The sequence below is a fragment of the Hylobates moloch genome, unplaced genomic scaffold (genome assembly GCF_009828535.3).
Source record: "Hylobates moloch isolate HMO894 unplaced genomic scaffold, HMol_V3 SCAFFOLD_10, whole genome shotgun sequence".
Lineage (NCBI taxonomy): Eukaryota > Metazoa > Chordata > Mammalia > Primates > Hylobatidae > Hylobates > Hylobates moloch.
In genome coordinates this window covers 13,304,249-13,324,504 of record NW_026652285.1, presented here as the reverse complement: position 1 = coordinate 13,324,504, position 20,256 = coordinate 13,304,249, and the positions used below count along the sequence as shown (strand labels likewise).

General features: G+C 50.5%; 1 protein-coding gene across 1 annotated transcript in view; it reads right to left on the bottom strand.

Annotated features, from left to right (window-relative positions):
* RAB11FIP4 (RAB11 family interacting protein 4) overlaps window positions 1–20,256 on the bottom strand; it is a 140,359-nt gene that overhangs the window by 43,671 nt on the left and 76,432 nt on the right. The gene's annotated exons all lie outside the window — the stretch shown is intronic.

Here is a 20,256-nt window from a genome sequence, read left to right as displayed (position 1 = left end):
TCCGGAGGTGGAGCTCGCCTGGGCCCGCCCGGCTCCGTGCGGCCCGGGCCGGGAGTGCAGGAGGCGGCGTGTGAGCTCGCGCCCCTGCCAGGTAGGCGCTGTAGTCTCTTGCCCGTTCCGCGCCACCCTCACGGTTTTTTGTCACCGCACTGTGAGATTCCGGCCGGCGCTCCCCGGCTCACACTGCGCACCCCACCCCACACGGCCCGCCGCCGCCTCCACCCCGTAATGAGTCCGGGGGCGCCTAGGCTGACTTTCATCCAGAGTACTACCCACAACTTTCCCAGCCTTTTCATGTGAAGTTGGAACCATCTCCATAACCAACCCAGGAACACAAAGAACCAAGCGGCAACGAGAACTAAAGAACCAAAAAAAAAAAAAAAAAAAAAAAAAAAGGAGAGGACCCTTCCTGTTGAATGCTAGTAAATATTATTTATGTCAAACATGTGCCCTCAGGCCGGGCACAGTGGCTTGGACAAAGTGGCCGAGGCGGAGGATCTTTGAGGCCAGGAGTTTGAGACCAGCCTGGGCAACATAGCGACACCACGTCTCTACAAAAAATTAAATGTTTAAAAATGTACTCCCCTTCCCCCCATCACTCTTAACCATGCCCTGGACTTTAAAAAGGCAAAAATGAGATGAATGTAAAGCGGCAACTATTGCAAATGTGGATGCCCTTCGACCTGCTGTTGCACTATATAACTTGAGTGAGGGGAGATATTTATTTTCCTGTCTGGCTCAAAGCCACCTTTGCCTTCCCTGTGTCTTCACTGGCCAACAAAGTGGCACTTTGGTACGGGCAGGACCAGTGGAGCATCTGGGTGCTTTGGTCCTGCACCACCCTACACACCCACCCACACCCACACATGCGCGCACACACACACACACACACACACACACGCACACACGCACCAGCTTTGCCCACTTCTCTGCCTCTTTGCCCACTTCTCTGCCTTTTGGCTATCAACTCCCTTCTTCTGTCTCTCCTGCCAGTAAATTCTCAGCGATCCCTATGTTTACCAGGGCTTGTCTCTGAGGCAAAGCAGCAGCTGAGGCTCCCAGAACTGCTGGGGACTTTCCAAGTGGGACAGCATTAGGTAGAGGAGGGCCTCCTGGCCAGAGCCACCTGAGAGAGGAGCTAGAGCTGTGGCCCCAAGAGAGAAACTCCACTGCCCCAGCCCTCTACCCAGAAAGTATGCCTTGCTGTTCAGAGATCTATGTGCAGAGGCCGGACTGTTTCTCTTGTTTGTGTCCACTCCCACTGTCTCCAACACACATGAGCACTGTGGTGTATCATAAAGAACACACATGTTGGTTGGATGCGGCGGCTTGTGCCTGTAATCCCAGTGCCTATGAGAGGCCAAAGCGGGAGGGTTACTTGTAGCTAGGTATTTGAGGCCAGCTTGGACAACACAGCGAGGTATTTGAGGCCAGCTTGGACAACACAGCAAGACCCCATCCCTACCAAAAAATTAGAAATAACAACATTATAGGCAGGTATGGTGGCACGTGCCTGTAGTCCCAGCTACTTGGGAGGCTGAGGAGGATCACTTGAGCCCAGGAGTTTGAGGCTGCAGTGAGCCATGATGGCACCACTGCACTCTAGCCTGGTTGACCGCAAGACCCTGTCTCTATTTGTTTATTTATTTATTTTGAGATTTATATTTCATTCTGTTGCCCAGGCTGGAGTGCAGTGGCGTGAGCTTGGCTCACTGCAACCTCTGCCTCCCAGGTTCAAGCGATTCTTCTGCCTCAGCCTCTCAAGTAGCTGAGACTACTGGTGTGTGCCACCACGCCCAGCTAATTTTTGTATTTTTAGTATAGACGGGGTTTCACCATATTGGCCAGACTGGTCTTGAACTCCTAACCTCATGATCTGCCTGCCTCAGCCTCCCAAAAAGTGCTGGGATTACAGGCGTGAGCCACTGCGCTTGGCTGACCCTGTCTCTATTTAAAAAAATAAATAAGAGTACATATGTGGTGTATCATACCACTGGCTTTGAAATCAAACAAACTTGAGTTTGAATTGAGTCTTATTTCCCAGATGTCCTGGGACAAGTTCTGTGACTTCTCTAAGACTCAATGTCTTCATCTGTAAAATGGGAATGGTACCTCACAGGATGTTGTACACCCTAGCACAGTGAGTACACTTAATTTTAGGCACCCCTCAAAGGTGTGGTATGCGATTGAGCCCATGCACCCTGGGCCCACTCTATCTGCCTTCCGAGCTCCACCCTGAGACCTTAGCTCAGCAGCGTCCCAAAAGGTTTTAGGATGTGGCTGAGTCCAGGGGTTCTATCTTGGTTTTCCTTCTTCCCTTCCAAGTCCGATGTTGCCCCTAAGGATTATTAGGCTCCAGAAAGCAGGTCACATGACAGGATCATCCAGAACCAAGAAAGAAAAGCAGAAACCAAGGGTGATCATCCCTTCTCTGGTCGTGGCTCTCTTCCAGCGAAGGTCAACGGAGAAAGTCAAACCCCCTCCCTGTCCCCACCACGGGCAGCCTGAGCAACATTTCTCAAGAGCTCTATGGAACGGGTGGTATCAGTGGGTCCCTCTTTATTTTTCTCAGAGGTAGTGGAGTGGGGAATGTCTCCAGGTACTTGTCCTTAAAAGCAGAGTGACAAAGGAAGGCCACAGATGCATTGAACACTCCTGGGTTCGAAGCCTGCCCAGTTCCACTTACCAAGGGAAGTCAATGTTTTGGAGCCTCAGTCTCTCCCTTTAGAAAATGGAAATAAGACATTTCCTCTTGCAGTTGTGAAGTTTCAATGAAACAATAAAGTGTCTAGTGCAATGCCTAAGATGCTGCAGGTGCTCAATAAATGGTAGTTCCTAGTCACTACCAGCAGCATGAGTGAGCTGCAGTCTGACGCACTGGTTCTGTGCATGGGTGCCAGGGCCAAGGGCCATATCTTGGCTTTACCACCTTGTTGCTAAATGACCATGGACAAGTTTAAGTCCCAGTGTCTCAATTTCCTCATCTTTAAATTGGAGATAATAATAGTATGTATTTTAGAACTATTGTGAGGATCAAAATAATCAGGACCAGTAAAATACATAGAGCAGAACCTGGCACACAGCAGGTAACCAATAAACAGTAGCTATTACTAATGATCATTATGGCAAGAGGCTGAGGGGAATAGAGGTGAGGATTAGAGGCAGCCTGAGGGAAAATTTAGGACCCTGACTTTTGAGGGAAGGGCTAACACTCTCCAGCAGGGTTCAGAGAAGCAGTGCTAGTCCAGTGCGGGGTGGGGTGGGGATGGTGACTGTATCTGATGGGCGAGATTAGACCTGGGATGAATATGGGATCTGAGGGCTCTAACACAGGCTAGGACTCAGTGTCCTTGGTTCAAACAGGGGCTAAGAGTGAGTTAATAGGAAATATAATCCTGCCTTCTGAGCACAGCACCACCTATGAGGATGTGGGGAAGGAAGGTCTTGAGTTAGGTACCTGGTCTCTTTGGTCTCTTAGCAAAGCTGTGAGGTTCCTTTTTTTTTTTTTTTTAAGAGACGGGGTCAGGCCGGGCGCAGTGGCTCACTCCTGTAATCCCAGCACTTTGGGAGGCCGAGGCGGGCAGATCACCTGAGGTCAGGAATTTGAGACCAGCCTGGCCAACATGGCAAAGCCCTGTCTCTACTAAAAATACAAAAATTAGCTGGGTGTAGTGGTGAGCGCTTGTAATCCTAGATACTGTGGAGGCTGGGGCAGGAGAATCACTTGAACCCAGGAGGTAGAGGTTGCAGTGAGCCAAGATCGTGCCACTGCACTCCAGCCTGGGTGACAGAGGGAGACTGTCTCAAAAAAAAAAAAAAAAAGACAAGATCTTGCTCTGTTGCCTAGGCTGAAGTGCAGGGGCACAATCATAGCTCACTGTAGCCTCAAACTCCTGGGCTCAAGCAATCCCCCCACCTCAGCTTCCCAAAATGCTGGGATTACAGGCATGAGCCACCATGCCTGGCCTCTCTATGTCTATTTTCTTTCTGCTGCCACCATGCAAGAGTTAGCTCAACATTAGATGGTGTAAAGAAGCAACATTCTGCACATGTTTGGGGCCATGTGGAACGACTGGCTAAATATACATATATGGTTTCATGATCATTATTTTGAGAAAAGAACCCTTCTGAACATTACCTAATGTTAACATTAGCCAAGCAACTGATGCCAACCAATATTAGCCAAGTGAACAAACAACAGCAGACATAAATAGTATTGGAGCTAAAACAAAAAGTCTGGCAAGTTGTTCTCAAACTGAGTTCGTTGGAACCCTCAGGGTTCTGTGGAGACTTCGCAAAAGGGAAGATGTGATCCAGGGGAACCACAAAAATAGCTCCACTTCTGTCTGCTGTACATGCTGTCTTCTGCATGAAACTTCATGTGAATAAAGGGTTCTATGGCTTTAAAAATGTTTAAAATCACTGGTATAGTATAACCATTTCCCAAACAGGGGAATGAGCCCCAGAGGTGGGAAATGGCATCTCCCCTCACAAGTAGCACAGTCAATCAGTGGTGGAGCCAGGAGTAGAGCCGGGTCTAGAGCCAGGTCGCATTACTCTCAGTCTAGTGCTCTCCAAGGTGGACACCAGTCATTAATCAGGACTGTGAGCGTCAGTCAAACCCAGTCCATCTTAGCAGGGCTTGATTCTGTCAACACACGCACAGAGGACATTCTTTCTTTACTTTTTTTTTTTTTTTTTTTTTTTTTTGAGACGCAGTCTCACTCTGTCGCCTGGGCTGGAGTGCAATGGCATGATCTCGGCTCACTGCAACCTCCGCCTCCAGGGTTCAAGCAATTCTCCTGCCTCAGCCTCCTGAGTAGCTGGGACTGTAGGATCGCGACACCACGCCTGGCTAATTTTTGTATTTCTAGTAGAGACGGGGTTGCACCATGTTGGTCAGGATGGCCTCGAACTCCTGATCTCATGATCCGCCCGCCTCGGCCTCCCGAAGTGCTGGGATTATGGGTGTGAACCACTACCCCCGGCCAGAGGACATTATTTCTGTCCAGCTGGGGCTCTATGTGTGGAAAAGCCCCCCTGGCAGCTGGCTAGGACTTTACCACAAGCACTTGTCCTCTCTCACCTCTCTCTCAGAGGTCCTTTGACTCCACACTCAGGAAGTTCAGCTACAACTCTTAAAGCTCAGCTTTCATCCCAGGTGGTAAATTCAGTATTTGATGACTTAAGCAGTGGCTTAGGGAAGGGACTACCAAGCAAGTAGGCAGGACTCTGAGACTGCAGAGGCCTCTTGACCCCAAAGGAAAGTGCTTCCTAATTTTTTTTTTTTGTTTTTTTTGAGTCTCCCTCTGTTGCTCAGGCTGGAGTGCAGTGGTGCGATCTTTGCTCACTGCAACCTGTGTCTCCTGGGTTCAGGTGATTCTTGTGCCTCAGCCTCCTGAGTAGCTGAGATTACAGGCATATGCCACCACACTTAGCTAATTTTTTGTATTTTTAGTAGAGATGGGGTTTGCTATGTTGGCCAGGCTAGTCTCGAACTGTCCTCAAGTGATCTGCCCACCTTGGCCTCCCAAAGTGCTGGAATTACAGGCGTGAGCCACCGCACCTGGACCCCAATTTTTTATTTAGAAAAAAAATGGGAATGACTCTTGGATCCCAAAGCCCTTTCTCTCCAGTGGGGATGTGTCTAGGGGTCTGCACTAAGCTGGCATCTTCTCTGACCTCTCCTTCCTCTGCCTCTTCCCACCAAGCCCAGTGAAGATGCAGGAGGCCTGGGTTCTGGGCTCTCCCTAACCTTTTGAGCCTCAGACTCCTCCCCTGGAAAAGCTGTCAGCTGGACAGCACATCTTTAGGTCTCTTCCAATTCTGCAACTCTGTGCCAGCCCAGGAGAGGATCTTGGACTGTGGAAACAAGGTGTTTCCCTTGGCAAACACTCCGGTGTTGGTGACTGTCCATTGGCTGGGATGATTTCACCAGTCTGCCCCTGGGGCTGGGTTCTCTTGTAACATCTGGCTGGATGCTGTGCAGACAGGGTGGGACCTGGTCTTATTGACTCTGGAGCCCAGGTTGAGTCTTCAGAAGCTCCAAGCTCTATTTTTGTCAACCTGTGCATGTATAAACAATGGGTTTTCTTACTCATTCAAGCCCAATGAAAGGGGGAAAATGGTGAGAAAACCAGTGTTCCCTCCCTAACAAACATCCCCTCTGACTCATTCAGTCATCCAAGAAGAGGAGGTGGCAGGGGAGGAGGAAGTCCAGCAAGGTCTTCTTTTGACTTGAATTGGGTGAGGGCAAGCAGAAAAATTTCCCTTTCCTCTACTCTCGGTAACATCAGGTAACTGCAAACCCAGACAGCGAAAACAACTGTCCTTTCCCCAAACACCTCACCACCCCCGACCTCCTCCCAGACTTGGGCAGCACAGAGGTCCCACCCCAGGTGCCACTGCCCATGTCTCTGATTGGCTACTAATTCAGCTGGAAGCTTTGTAGGAGTGGACTGCCCTTTTTTAGGAGTGGACAGCCCTTTAAAGCAGTGGTTCCTAAACTGCACCGCACATCAGGGTCACCTGAAGAACTTAAAAAACGATTGGAATCACTTGAATCTAAAAAAATGTCAATAACATACCCCATGGCAACCTAATCCGAATATCACGGTGGAAGCCAGGTGTTGGCAGTTTTTAAAGATCCTGGTGATTCTGATGCAGCAGTTTGGGAACTGCTTTGCTAAAGGCTTGCTGACAACAGTGGGTGTTGACATGATCACAGGTGAAGGGATCGTTTGTTCTTTCATTCCTTCATTCATTCTTTAATTCATTCCTTCATTCTTTCATTCATTCCTTCATTCTTTCAGTCATTCTTTCATTAATTCCTTCAATTGTTCAAGAACAGTTAGTGCCAGGCTCTGTTCTAGGTGTTGTAGACACAGCCTTGATCAGTACCAAGTCTTGGTTGATTCTCGTGGAGCTGACATTTTAGTGGGAGAAGTCAGATGATGAAACAAATTAATGAGTGACATATATAATATGTGCTCTGAAGAAAAACAAAGCAGCGTATGGGCATAGAGAGACCCTGTGGGAGACTATTTCTTTTTTTTTTTTTGAGATGGAGTCTGGCTCTGTTGCCAGGCTGGAGTGCAGTGGCATGATCTCGGCTCACTGCAGCCTCTGCCTCCTGGGTTCAAGCGATTCTCGTGCCTCAGCCTCCCGAGTAGCTGGGATCACAGGCACGTGCCACCACATCCAGCTAATTTTTGTATTTTTAGTAGAGAGAGGGTTTCACCATGTTAGCCAGGGTGGTCTCGATCTCCTGACCTAAAGCGATCCGCCCACCTCGGCCTCCCAAAGTGGTGGGATTACAGGTGTGAGCCACCGCGCCCGGCCAGGGGGACTATTTTCACTATGGATTTAGGCACCAACTTTTGCTTCAGGAAAGGGTGGCTGTGCACTTGCCTGCTACTCCAGACTTTATTATTTACCCACTCACTGGCCAAAACAGCCTTTCCTGACCATGCTCAACGTCCTACCTGCTGCCTCCCTGCTTGCCTCTTTCTCATAAGCTCCTTCTTCAGGGCCGAGGCCTGGCATCCTGGCACACAATGTTCTCGCTCCTGCTCCTCCCCAACTGTCAGCAGTAACATCTGACAGGGGCCTGCACGAGGCAGTAATCTGTCAAGGATCATTTATGTGCAGGCGCCAAGGGCTTGTGAGGTGAGAGGCCGTGTGGAGCAGTGGAGAAACTTGGAACTCAGGGCCAGAAGACCTGGATTTGAGGCCTGGATCTGCCACATATTGGCTAAAGGCGAGTAACTTCACTGAGCCTCAGTTTCCTCCTCAGTCAAATGGAGAGAGCACAACCAACTTTGTAAGACTGGGAGGTGCGTTACAAGAGAAAAAGTCAAAGGCTTTTGCCTAGTGTTTTGCAAATATGAGGACTTCAAAACAATTATCTAGGCCTATATAAACATGAAATCACAATGCATTAAAGCTGGAAGGGATCCCATTTCACAAATGGGAAACTGAGGCTTAGAGAGAAGAAATGACTTACCTATAGTCACAAAGCTTGCTAACGGCAGACGGACCCACATCAATCCTAGAAAAGGGAGGTGGTTGGGAGTAGAGTAGGTATGCTGATTTAGTACCAAACTTTTGGCCTCCTCTGTCCACTAGGCAAACTCCTATTCATCCTTCAAAACTCCACCCAGGTATGAGTTCCCAGGTGATGCCTTCCCTGTCTTCTCCAGTGGTAATAAATTATTCCTTGGCCTCATGATCTCTATACCTGAATCACAAGCTCCGTTACTAGAAGGAACACACTGAATTGTCAGGATTGGTCTCCTGTCAGGTCCCCTACCATTCTGCAATTCCTGAGGACAGGGTCCATGCCCCTGGTGTCTTTGGACTTGAGCTCCTAACATGTCTGGCACACAGTAGTCACCTGGGGAATGGTTAGGGCCCTGAATGGGACTGAGAATCCCTCACCCACAGACAATGGAAAGCTGAGGACTTGATTTTTGAATTAGCAGAAGCCTTTTCTGAAGTTCCTGAGATGGACATTTGAAAGGAGAGAGAATTTCTCAAGTCAGGCTGCCCTCTTCCCAGACACATCAGATCTCAACTCTGAAGAAACAACTCCTCTACCTAATTGGAACCTTGGACAAGGGCCCCGAAACCAAGGAGAGAACATTTCCCTGCAGCCTATTGTTAATAACAGCTATGAACTATGTGCCAGCCACTTCATTTCTTAATTTAATCCAACAATCTTGTAGAGTAGATGTTACTGCACTCATGATACAAATATGGAAACTGAGGCTCAAGAGGATTAAGTGGTGACAGAGCCAAGATTTGTACCCAGATCTGGCCCATGTTCAGGACTCCCTTCTGCCTCTCTTGTTGCATCACTGGCTTACTTACAGCAACTGGAATTGCCTGGGAAGCAGCAGAAACTAATTAATAAGGATGATTGAAGACCGTGAGCAATTAAAGGCCTCAAGTTCCTCTTCATCATCCTTGGGTTGCAGGTGTTTGCTGTCCAGCTCAGCAGTGTCTCAATCAGTGGCAGCCCACATCAGGCATCTATGATTCGCCTACATGCACCTCTGCAGTCCTACCTGCTGGCTTAGAGCTGAGGACTGGCCACTACCTGCTGTTGACTTGGCTGCTGCCTCCCGCCCCAATTCTAAGCCCAGGGAGACGCATCCTGCCATTTCCCTGGCTGCCACCAGATAAGCTAAGCAGTATGAGGCCAGGGCTTCAGGGAGGGAGGGAAGAAAGCAGTATTTGTTGTTTTCAAAGATGTGTTTTGTGGAAACCCCATCCCACTCTGATAGCAAGAAAGTGATCTGTGGTCAAATCAGCCGGTGAAATTCTTCACTCCCTCTTGGAGATGTCACAGGCACCTCTGCAGGAGAGAAGCCTCCCTAGCTTTTAAGCCCAGGCTTCCTTAAGGCAATTGGGCTTGGACAGGACCCTTCTTATTTAACATTTAAAAACACAAGGGATCAGTGTTCTGAGAAGAGCACACCTGGGCAAACAATGCACCAGGCTCCCAACACACCCAGAAGGCAGACGTTATGTTCATCTTAAAGGTATTCATAGCTGGCCAGGCACGGTGGCTCACATCTGTAATCCCAGCACTTTGGGAGGCCAAGGCGGGTGAATCATTTGAGGTCAAGAGTTCGAGACCAGCCTGGCCAACACAGTCAAACCCCGTCTCTACTAAAAATACAAAAATTAGCCAGGTGTGGTGGTGGTCGCCTATAATCCCAGCTACTCAAGAGGCTGAGGCAGGAGAATTGCTTGAACCCAGGAGATGGAGGTTGCAGTGAGCTGAGATCTAGCCACTGCACTCCAGCCTGGGTGACAAAGTGAGACTCTGTCTCAAAAAAAAAAAAAAGTATTAACAGCAAATGGCCACATAGCACTTAATATATACAAGCTCCGTTCTAATGCTTCACATGATATGAGCTCATTTAATCCTCCCAACAACCCTACAAGGCAGGTATTATCCCCACTTAACAGATGGGGAAACTAAGGCTCAGAGAGGTTACTCAAGGACATACAGCTAGTAAGTTGAGAGCCAAGAGTCAAACCCAGGCAGCCTGGCTCCAGAGACTGTGCACCTAGCCATTATCCTATGTAAAAAAGAGAGGCTCAGGTTTGTATAATAAAATAACTTCCCCAAAGTAACCGTCATAGAACCAAGACCATTCATTCATTCACCCCGTCATTCATTTACTCAAACAAGAATCACTGAGCAGAAACCGCAGGCCAGGCCTAGTGCTGGCCACCCAGAGACCAAGGAAGAACAAGGGGCAGCCTTGCTGTGGACCTGCCAGCCGCCTGTCCAGGCGCCTCTGACACCCGCGTTGCTCTTCTCCCCACAGCTTGTCTGGGGACCTGGGGCTCTGCTGTCAGCTTCGCGCCCTCCCAGCCGTGGCTTCTCATCTATATCTGATGGGTCAAGGAGTGTGAGCGGGAGGCACCCAGCTTCTCCCCAAGCCCAGGCTCCTTCCTCAGCCCCACAGGGGAGCACTGAGCCCCCCACCAGGTAAGTGCCCCCTCCTCACAGTCGTGTGGGTGCTCCCTGCCCGAGGAACACTCCAGGTGGCAGCCATTAGTCTTGGATTTAGCGGCCTGCTGAGAGGCAGGATGACAGTGGACGATGATGACTCTGTGTCTGTTCTGGGGTTGGAAGGACACGCACTGAAGGGCTTGTAGCTCCACTCTGAAAGCAAACAGAGGCCCCCACAATTGTCTCCTAAATTATCTCAGTGATGCTGGGATGAAGAAATATCCCAAACCACAAGCAAGCAAGCTACCCCACAAAAGACAGAAGGAGGGCTGCAGGCTCTGCCCTGTGGAGAAGGCGGTGGGGCTGGGGAGAGGGCGGCTCCCTGGGGCCTGCCCAAGCTTATCCCCTGAATAAACAGGAGGCCACAGCAGACCGGATGGGCTGGTGTCGGGAGACTGGCTGGCCTCCGTGCTCAGTCACAGATGCCTCCTTTGTGCCTCCCCTGCCAGGGCTGGGCTGGGCAAAGGAAAACCGAAGGCGCCTGGCCTCAGAACATGGAGCCACTGTTCCACCCGCTTAGAGGAAAACCACAGCCCGGCAACAGCTCTGTGGCTGCAGCCCAGGCGGGCTGAAGGAGCTTCTGTGTTCAGGTAGAAACTGGAGAGGCCAGTGCAGTGGGGAGCAGTGGGGAGACAGGCTGCTCATGGGGTGCCCTAAAAAAGAAACCTTTCTTCCAGGCCAGGTCCCCTGTGGTCCCCACTGGATCACAAGGCCACATTCATGGGGTGAAGCCCCCTAGTGCCCCACCAGCACAGATTTCAGCCCCAGCTCTGCTATTACTACCTATAGCTCATCTAGTCTCTTAGCCTTGGTTTCTTATGTGACCAACAGAGTTAATAGTACACACGAGGCCAGGCACGGTGGCTCACACCTATAATCCCAGCACTTTGGGAGCCCGAGGTGGGTGGATCCCTTGAGGTTAGGAGTTCGAGACTAGCCTGGCCAACCTGGTGAAATCCCGTCTCTACTAAAAATACAAAAATTAGCTGGGCGTGATGGCACGCGCCTGTAATCCCAGCTACTTGGGAGGCTGAGGCAGGAGAATCGCTTGAACCCAGGAGGCAGACGTTGCAGTGAGCCAAGATTGCACCACTGCACTCCAGCCTGGGTGACAGATGAGGACTCCGTATCCAAAAAAAAAAAAAAGTACAGTCGATTCTCATTATTTGCAGTAGTTATGCTCTATGAAGTCACTACAAACACAGAATCGTGAATACTGAACCATTGCCCCTAGGGGAAATACTGGTTCAATTCCTGTGAGCCTCTGATCACAACATTTTCATCAAACGATCAATGCATAACCTTGTTTTAAGCATGTCTCTGTTTAAAGACACTATTGAATACATATTGTTGATTCATTAACATTGAACTCCCTGTAGCTCACGCCTGGGCAAAGTTTATCTAACACTCAGTCGTTATTTTCTCCACAAGGCATGTCCCAGGCTTCTTGCATTTAGGAACACTAGACAGCCTTTGGGGGCCATTTCAAATAGCAAAATCTCCAATAAAAAAACACACAAAAATGCAGAAAACGTGGCACTAACTAGACCGTGAAGAGGACACTTGTTTACAGTATGAGAGCTGAAACAAGAAGGCCGCTTGTCGCCTTGTTTGACCTCAGCTGGGAACATGCACGTTGGGCAACTCACAGCTTCACCACCCTGAGAATGTTTGCAAATGACCACAAAGGCTCTGCGAGTATTGATTTTGGTGTTACAAATGAATGTCAGCAAGCAGGCAAATTTGCAAATACAGAATGTGCAACTAATAAGGACCAACTGTATCTGTGTCACAGGGGTTTTGAGGGATGGCTTGTTAAATGACAGAATGCACAACGAATGCTTAGCATAGCAACAGCTCAAATCTTTTTACTGTAACTAGTATTGCTTGCTGAACCTACCATGTCTTGACAGCTTAGAATGTCTTTCTTTGTGCTTTTTCCAGTGAATGAAGCCCAGAGTCAGGTTTGAAGCAAACTAGTGCCCTTTGCAGCTGGGAGACTTGCAGGTTGAGCTGACTCTCCTTTCTTCTTGTCTGCTCATCTCCAGCACTGCTTCCCACCACTCACTCACAGCCAGTGACCATGCCCAATGACCTCCCCACCAGGTCTACGCACCAACCTGCACAGGTGGCTCTACTCTGCCTTCTTCTTGATACAAAGCATTATTCACAGATGGACCCTTCCATGTGGGCCCTGGACCCCATCCCCTCCAAGGTTTTGCTCCTGCCGTCCCTCTTCTGAATCATCCATTTCTCCTTCTCTACGAGTTCCTCTCCTCACCACATTATGCCCCTGGCTTTAAAAGTTCCTCCAGGTTCCTCCCTGAACACCACAGCAGTTGAACTAACTAGAGTGTCGTGGGTCCTCATCTTACCTGAACAATCCTCATAGCACCTGGTGAGGTGAATCTCTCTGGTTTTTTTTTTTTTTTTTTTTTTTGAGATGGTGTTTTGCTCTGTCGTGCCCAGGCTAGAGTGCAGTGGTGCAATCTTGGCTCACTGCAACCTCCACCTCCCAGATTCAAGCTATTCTCCTGCCTTAGCCTCCCAAGTAGATGGGATTACAGGCACCGGATCTCTCCTTTAAACACTTTCTCTCTTTTTTTTTTTTTTGAGATGGAGTCTAGCTCTGTCCCCCAGGCTGGAGTGCAGTGGTGCAATCTCAGCTCACTGAAACCTCTGTCTCCCAGGTTCAAGTGAATCTCCTGCCTCAGCCCCCTGAGTAGCTGGGACTACAGGCATGCACCACCACACCTGGCTAACTTGTGTATTTTCAGTAGAGATGGGTTTCACCATATTGGCCAGGCTGGTCTCGAACTCCTGACCTTAAGTGATCCACCCACCTCAGCCTCCCAAAGTGCTGGGATTACAGGCGTGAGCCACCGCGCCTGGTCCCTTTAAACCTTTCTTAGCTTGGTTCCAGGGCACCACCCCTCCAACCTCCTCAGCTCTCAAGGTTGGCATGCTCTGTGCTTCAATCCTCTTCCCTTCTCACCTAGCCTGAGACTTTAAATTCCACCAGTGCTGATGTCCCCACCCCACATTGTTGCCGCCCAGCCTAGACCTCTTCCTGGAGCTCCAAACTAAATGCATCCATTTGCCTGTGAGGAAGTTGACTGGGGAACGTCTTAGGGCTTGGCCTGTGAGGGCACAAGGGATGCAGGATGGGCAGAGGGAGAAGTGGATTGCATTGCAGCTGCAATGAGCCTCAGCCGACCCCCAGGGCATCTAGAGCCAGGATAGTCCTTCAAAGTTGCCCAGAAAGAGGCAAGGGGGCAAAATCATTGTGTCCCCACATGGACCAGCCTTCAGATGAGGGCTGCCCCAGGATGGGTCTGTCATCTTGGGCAAGGCAGCCCCTTTGGCTCCTGGGGACGGTCTGCAGCAGCCAACACTTCTGGCAGGTGGGAGAGCAAGGGCCTTGGACCTCAAGGGGATGTGGATGCATACCACAGTGTGCAGACGACTTCAACTGACTATCCAGTGGGCAGCTCAAATTAACATGCTCACCACCCAAATATCGAGTTTCCCTCTATGCCCGCTGAGCAAATCGCACCAACCTCCATGCAGGAGCTCAGGTGAGAACCATGGAATAGCCCTGGATGGCTCTTTCCTCCACCTACATCAGCAGTCCTGGCAGCCTGGCCGAGCTGACCGCCTCTCACTGCCCTCGACCAAGCAGCCTCCTTCTCACCTTCTTTTCCCTGGACAAATGCAACCACCTAACTCTTCCCGATTCCAGTGCTGTCTTCCTCCAGGTGCTGCAGGGTCTCTTTTTTGAGACAGAGTCTCACCTTGTCGCCCAGGCTGAAGTGCAGTGGCGTGATCTCAGCTTATGCAGCCTCTAACTCCTGGGCTCCAGTGATCCTCCCATCTCAGCCTCCGAGTAGCTAGGACTACAGGAACATGCCACCATGCCCAGCTAATTTTTTTTTTTTTTTTTAGATAGAGACTGGGTCTTGCTTTGTTGTCCAGGCTGGTCTTGAACTCCTGGTCTCAAGCGATCCACCTGCCTCAGCCTCCCAAAGTGCTGGGATTACAAGCGTGAGCCACTGTGACTGGCCAGGGATATTTTTAAAACATCAAGCAGGTCTTGTCATTTCCCAGCTAAAAGCCCTCGCCTGGCATCTTGTGCAGACTCCTTGCTTGTGCTCTCAGAACCTCCGCCCGGGTCCTCCTTCCATTCCATTCCACCTTCCCATCACTCAGCCACCAAACAGCCAAGCTCTTTCCCACTCCCCCACCTCACATGCCTCCATCCCTCACTTCTTTTTTCTCTTTTGTTTTTTTGAGATGAGTCTTGCTCTGTTGCCCAGGCTGGAGTGTAGTGGCATAATCTCGGCTCACTGCAACCTCCGCCTCCCAGGTTCAAGCGATTCTCCTGCCTCAGCCTCCTGAGTAGCTGGATCTACAGGTGCCCGCCACCATGCCCAGCTAATTTTTGTATTTTTAGTAGAGATGGGGTTTCACCATGTTGGCCAGGCTGGTCTCGAACTCCTGACCTCAAGAGATCCCCCTCCTCGGCCTCCCAAAGTGCTGGGATTACAGGCGTGAACCACACGCCTGGCCTCCATCCCTCGCTTCTGTCTGGCTCGGCTCACGTCACCTCCCACGTGAGGCCCTCTTCCTAGAGAAAAACCCCCACCATGGCCATCCCTGTCTTCCCTTTTGCTTCGCCTTCTTGACACACTTTCTCTATCAGCATGGGCGCTACTGACTTATTTCCGTGTTCACGGTCTTGCCTTGTCCCCTCGGACCGCAATTCTTTGAGAGAAGGGACCATGTCTTCCTGTGCGCAGGTGTATCCCTGGTGCGCGGCTGGGATTCATCCTGGGCCGGTTGTGAGGACCTGGGATGGTGAGCGCTGAGGCCGCCTGTGGCTGAGTCTCTGAATGAAGCCTTTATGATGAGTGCCATGACTCAGCGCGTAAGGCCCAGCTTGGCTGCCAGCACCCTGCGGCTGGCCCCGACCCCCAGGGCAGAACCAGCCACTCTCTCGCCAGGTTCCCCGCGCTGGGTATGGGGGGAGCGCTCACCACGCGGCACTGCACAGTGGTTCTTTATGAGCCCAGGGCGGCACTCAGCCAAGGTCTTGGGACCTGACCTCAGGTGAGCAGCCCCTTTCCTGTTCCGTGACTCTGCATTTTTTTTTTTTTTTTGAGACGGAGTTTTGCTGTTTTTGTCAAGGCTGGAGTGCAATGGCACGATCTTGGCTCACTGCAACCTCCGCCTCCTGGGTTCAAGCTATTCTCCTGCCTCAGCCTCCCGAGTAGCTGGGATTACAGGCGCCTGCCACCACGCCCGGCTAATTTTTTGTATTTTTAGTAGAGACGGGGTTTCACTATTTTGGCCAGGATGGTCTCGATCTCTTGACCTCGTGATCCACCCACCTCTGCCTCCCAAACTTCTGGGATTACAGGCATGAGCCACCGCGCCTGGCCCCGTGACTCTGCATTTGAGGGCTTCAGCCAAGGCGCCTCCCCACCTGACAAGGCTCCCTGTTTCAGACACACATCCAGGCCCAGCCTGCAAGGCTCACTGCCAACTTGGGTGTCAGGCTCTCCCCCTGGGCAGCAGCAGGGTGGGGGCCTTTCATCCTCACATTAGCACCGAGAGCTTGGGAGCTGCTTCTGTGCACACCCAGACTGTCCCCCAGCACCTCTAGCCTGCTCACAGCTGGGCACGCGGCCATCTCTCTCCCCTTCAGCAGCCCTGACTTTGCAGCTGGGCGCCGCCACTTCCCAGCTGGGTGACCTTGGGCAACCTGCTTGACAGCTGAGCCTGTTATCTGTGAAATGGGTATAGGAATAGTATCTCTCTCATGAGGTTGTTGGGGGCTTGGCTGGGGTAACATGTCTAAAGCACTTAGTTCCTGTGACCTCAATATGTGTGCATTTCTATGAGTGCTCCGGCACTGAGATGTGTGACCAAATATTATAATCCTGGACACTTAAAAAACTCCCATTTCCAGCTGGATGCAGTGGCTCACGTCTGTAATCCCAGCACTTTAGAAGGCTGAGGCAGGAGGATCACTTGAGGCCATGAGTTTGAGACCAGCCTTGACAACATAGTAAGACCTTATCTCTACAAAAAAAAAAAAAAATTAGCTGGGCATGGTGGTGTGTGCCTGTGATCCCAGGTACTCAGGAGGTTGGGGTGGAAGGATTGTTTGAGGTCAGGAGGCCAAGGCAGCAGTGAGCCATGATCGCACCACTGCACTCCAGCCTGGGTGGCAGTGAAACCCTATCTCGAAAAAAAAAAAAACCTTCCATTTCCCAGACATACTTTCATCACATATGATTTTAAAACATTTCCTTCAGCTTTTAACCAGAGCTAATGGAAATATCAAAAGTTTCTGTATTTAAAAACAATAACATTGACTTTTAAAATAAAACTTCTATAGAAAACTGCATCTATTGTGTGGCCCATTGTCTCCTGTATAATGACTCCCCTCCCCCTTGAAGCCTTCATGATGAGTGCCATGACTCAGCTGGCAAGGTGCTCCTGCCAGGAGTTTATAGGGGACGGTCATTAGAGAGGACACAATGTTCACTTGCCTGTCTGAGCCTCAGTGCTCACATCTGTGAAATGGGGATAAACGTACCTACCACACAAGACAGTTATGAGGCCCACTCAGTAACTGGCTTCATGCACCTAGCAGAGTGGGTGGCACATGGTAGGTGCTTAAGCAGCACTCTTCCCCATGGTGCCACACCCCAGCCCATGTGTTAAGCACCTGCTTCCCTCCATTGGATCATGAGAGCCATGTATCATCCATTCCTGCTTCTGCCAGGCCTGTGGGGATGCTCAGAGATAAGCCTGCTTCCCTACTGTAGTTCTGTGGGCCCAATACTTGGGCTCTCCCTGCTTGCCTACTTGCATTTTGAACTCTGACCTTCATGGTTTTAAGGAATCTCATGTCTCTCACTGTGAGCACCTCCAAGGCAACAAGTAACAGAGCATCAATCACCCTTCCAGGAAGAAATGTGCCAGTGGGTAGAGCAGAAAGCCAGGAGAGGGCTGGCGTTTGCATCAATGAGGGCCAGATCTGCAGCCGTACCCATGGTGCAGGTTCCTGAGGACCACAAGAGGGCTTCCTGTGTCTGGGAGACTGACCGTTCTTGGACTCTGCTGCCCCAGGGAGGTCACAACCACTTTGATAGTGGCAGGCAGAGGACGTGGGATGGGTCTCAAAAGCAGCGATGCTCAGGCCCTCAGCTTCCTCTGTTCCCACAGTGAGAGGGGAGGAGATTAGACCATGTGGCCTCTGAGAAGGTCATGAGGTCACATGAGTCTCCAGGGGCACCCCTGCTCTGTCAGGCATACAGTGTGAAGGAAGGACCTGTGAGGCAGTCGGGTGGAGATTTCAATTCCAGCTCCTTCATTTAGTATTTATGTCAGCTCAGGTAAAGCCACTCTTGCCTGGGTCTCCGCTTACTCATCTCACAGTTGTTGAGAGGCTTAGAGGAGATAATATTTGCTTAGATTTTAGTTGGACCGCCAAATGGTTTAGTTGCTTTAATTAATGTCACCATGCCAGATTGCCTTATGGATAGACATGTAGACACTGCAAGCAAACCAGAAATGAGAATAAGAATTCTTCCCTACTCTTTCGTAACGTCTCAAAGAGGCCTTTCCTTATACCCCAAATCAAAATCATTTCCTCACTTTTCTTTCTCCTAGATATAGTCTCCCTTTTTTTTTTTTTTTTGAGAGAGGTCTCACTTTGTCACCCAGGCTGGAGTGCAATGGCATGGCATGATCATGGTTCACTGCAGCCTCAACCTCCTGGGCTCAAGTGATACTCCTGCCTCAGCCTCCTGAGTAGCTGGGACTGTAGGCACACACCACCATGCCTAGCTCATTTTTTTTTTAATTTATTTTTGTGCAGACAAGATCTCACTGTGTTGCACAGGCTAGTCTCAAACTCCTGGGCTCAAGCGATCCTCCTCCCAAAGTGCTGGGATTGTAGGCATGGGCCACCGTGCCTGGCCTTGCCTTGTTTTCTCATAGCACCTGTCCTCATTCCATTTGGACCTGCCTATGTGTGTGATTAACTGCCCAATTACCCCTCCCAGACCGAAAGCTTTAAGAGGGGCCATTGGTTCCCCAGTGCTCAGAGCAGCACCTGGCCCATCGTGAATGCTACACATTAAATGAGCTAATGAATGCATGTGTCAGGTGCACAGCATCTGCCCACGCCACATTTGATGTTACTTGGGCAATCTGCAAATGTCTAATGCTCACAGGAACCCTGAGAGGCAATACGAATGAAAGCCAATACTTGTGAGGGGCTTACACTGTGCCAGACACTGTTCTAGGAGCTCAAATATGAGCTCATTTAATCCTTCACAGTCCTACCAGGTAGGCATGTATACATCTGGATTTACTGTGAAGCTAACAGAGCTTAAGCTTCTAGGACCCTCACGTGTTCCAGAGGGGCCCTGCCAGTGCATTCACATGGTTAAGTGTTTGTAAACTTTGCACAAGATGTTGAGATTCCTTTTTTGGTTTTTTTTTTGAGACAGAGTCTTGCTCTGTCACCAGGCTGGAGTGCAGTGGTGCAATCCTGGCTCACTGCAACCTCCGCCTCCCAGGTTCAAGCGATTCTCCTGCCTCAGCCTCCCGAGTAGCTGGGATTACAGTTGCTTACCATCACGCCCAGCTAATTTTTTGTACTTTTAGTAGAGATGGGGTTTCACCATGTTGGCCAGGATGGTCTCGATCTCTTGACCTCGTGATCCACCTGCCTCGGCCTCCCAAAGTGCTGGGATTACAGGCATGAGACACTGCACCCGGCCAGAAATTCTTTACCTTAAAAAGGGGTCCACACGTGGTAAGAGCTTCAGGCCCCGCCCAACCCAGATCCACCAGAGAATGCATTGCTCTTCCCATTTCGCATATGAGAAGGCTGAGGCTCAGAAAGATTAAATAACCTGCGCAAGGACATTCAGAGCCAGGATTTGGATGCAGGACCAAAGCCCTCTCCACTCTGCCCCAGGCCTCTCAAATCTAAGGAAAGGAGCCCAGGACAGTGGTGGCGTGTGTCTGCCTGAGGCCAGCTTTGCATGTGTGTGGGGGTCTGAGCAGAGGAAGGGAGACAGAGGCTCTGATCAGAAGGGTCCCAAGTTCACAGCCCAGAGCCCTGAGCACCAGCTACTTGGCATCAGAATCCTGCTAAATCTGACCATCTCCTCCCCCAACCCCCTCGTGACCCAAATCTATTGTTTGCCTTTCCAGCTCCTGGAAGCGCTGAGTGCAAACTACAATGGACCAGCACAGCTCACCCCGAATAAACCTGCTCTCTGTCCCCTTCCCTTCCCAGGCCCCTCCTTCACTGGGGCTGCAGGGCCCAGTCATCTCGAACACCAGGCAAGGGCGAACAGGAGCTGGCAGGCTGGGCTTTAAGGGCAGGCCCTCCACTTGCTATTTTGCAAAAGGCCGGTTTCAGCTGCCTGGGCATTCAGTTACCTTAATTAGAATGGGCCCCAAGCTCGGGGCAGATTCTATCACAGCAGGGATGGGAGAAGAGGAAAAGAGCGGTAATGGAGCTGCCCTCCCTCGGGCACTGAGATGGAGAGCGGTGGGTGGCAGGAGTGGGGCAGTGTGTGCCTGGGCCCTCCACAGGCTTGAACGGCCTCACTCAGTCCCTCAGTCTTCAGAGCAACCTGGGGAGAGAGTAGCTGGGACTACTGTCTCCCCAGGTGGAGAGTTTCAGAATGGGC